The sequence below is a fragment of the Tarenaya hassleriana genome, unplaced genomic scaffold, assembly GCF_000463585.1.
Source record: "Tarenaya hassleriana unplaced genomic scaffold, ASM46358v1 Cleome14, whole genome shotgun sequence".
NCBI lineage: Eukaryota > Viridiplantae > Streptophyta > Magnoliopsida > Brassicales > Cleomaceae > Tarenaya > Tarenaya hassleriana.
The window spans coordinates 2,538,667-2,541,056 of record NW_010964598.1 but is presented as its reverse complement, the minus strand read 5'-3'; positions in this window follow the sequence as shown (position 1 = coordinate 2,541,056).

Here is a 2,390-nt window from a genome sequence, read left to right as displayed (position 1 = left end):
GATCATTCTCCAATTCACATGGTGGAATAAGATCTAACTTAGACATTACATGCATCCGTTTAAAATGAACGTGACCTAATCTAGCATGTCATAAATCTGAAACATTGGAAGAGAGAACATACAAAGAAGTACTCGGTTTATTAATATTGAGTTTGAACATCGAGTTACATATATAGCCTTGTCCAACAAAAATCCCCCCTTTTGACAATACAAACTTATCAGCCTCAAACACCATTTTGAACCCGAATCGATTCAATACGCTACCCGACACAAGATTCTTCCTAACATCCGGTGCATAAAGCACATCTCGAAGAGTAAGAGTTTTCCCGGATGTAAACAACAGATCTACTTGTCCCTTTCCCAAGACGTCAACCGTAGACTCGTTGCCCATGTAAAGCACGCTCCCATCCTTGACGTCCTCAAACGTCTTGAATAGGTTGCGGTCTTTGCATATGTGTCTCGTAGCGCCCGAATCGATCCACCACGAGTTATCACTCTCCTGTACATGATTCAACTCATAAATCATAGCCACAAAACTTATAACTGAGTTTGTGTCAACAAGAGCGATTGTACCTTGGTTGGGTTGGCCTTGGTCATGTTTGCCTTAGCCTTGACCATTCTTCCTATTCTTGTAAGAATAGCAATCTTTTTTAAAGTGTCCGGGCTTGTTGCAGAACCAACAACTCCCACTCGGCTTAGGCCTTTTGTTTGAGTGGCCTTTCGGGAATTTGTTTGGCATCTTTTGGCCCCGTTTCTTCTTTTCCTCCACCACATGAACCGTAGTGGACGAAGAAACATGTGTGTCTTTCTTGTCATGCATTCGAAAGTTCTCCTCAATCCGAAGATGCGACCCCAATTGCTCAAGGGTCATATCCTCCTTTCTATGTTTCAAGGAACGTTTAACGTCCTTCCAAGACGATGGTAATTTGTCAACAATGGAAGAAACCATAATAGTTTCATCCATTTTCAACTCATGTTGAGTAAAACTACTCAAGATCCTTTGGAGCTCATGAAATTGCTCCATAACCGGTCTTGCGTCCACCATTTTGTAAGCATTAAACTCGCTTACAAGAAACCTCTTACTCGAGGCGTCTTCCGACATGTATTTCTCTTCCAATTTGAACCACAATTCTTTTGCAGTCTCTGTATTTTGGTACACATCAAAAAGGGCATCGGACATACCGTTCAATATGTGTCCGCAGCACACATAATTGTCGTTGTCCCACTTGTTCCTCGTGCGCGCTTGAGCGAGCGTCTCCTCTTCATTCTCCTCCGCTCGTGGAGTGCTGATCACATATGCCACGTGCAATGTAGTAAGAAGAAATTTCATCTTCTTTTGCCACTACCGGAAAGCCACGCCCTCGAATTTCTCGAGTTTGTGAAAATCAAGAGTTAGATCTCTCACCGAAGAACTCATACTCGTTAATTGATTCCCCCTTCCCCGTGTATCCGAAATAAGGGTTAACGTTTTAGATTGTTAGTATAAATGTGGGTCTGGATACAGCAAGAAAGAACAATGAAAACAATGAAATCGAAATAAAAACGAAAGAACCGGATATGATCTTCTAGGTGTGTAGAACACTTTCCTAAAACGTTATTCCCTCCCCACCGAGCAAAGGAGAAACCCGAGAATACGTTTAGAGATACAAAGAAGATCAGCAACGATTGATCTGCTCTTCAAACGTTGCCCGAAACAGAAAAACCCGAGAAAGAAGATGAACAGTAAAAGATGGAGAAGAAGTAGCAAGTTTCTTCACCAACAAGGCTCACAAATCTCTCAAAAATCAATTAGATTTTCGTTTTTTTTTTGTCCAGACGTTTTGGAATGTTTTTTAACACTCCAAAAGTCAAAAGGTGCAAAGAATCGGAAGTTTTTTCCCGAACATACACGATTTTTCGTTCATTTTGAACAACTCAGAAAAATCAGGCGGGTCGCTCATTTTCCGAGCGGTCGCTCATTTTCCAGTTTTGTTCATCAGAGAAAATGAGCTACCCGCTCATTTTCCTAACCGGTCGCTCATTTTCCAAGCGGTCGCTTATTTTCCGAGCGGTCGTTCATTTTCCCAGTTTTGTTTATCAGAGAAAATGAGCTACCCGCTTATTTTCTTAATCGGTCGCTCATTTTCCAAGCACTCGCTCATTTTCCGAGCGGTCACTCATTTTCCCCATCAAAGAAAATGAGACACCCGCTCATTTTCCTGAACGGTCGCTCATATTCCGAGCGGTCGCTCATGTTTTGAGCGGTCGCTCATTATTTTCAGTTTTGTTTCATAGGGAAAAACGAGCTATAACAATCAATACATAGTCAAAATATCATATCACGGATCATCGTAGAGTATTACAACCAACAATCTCCCACTATGCTCTATGATCTATCCTACAAGCATCTA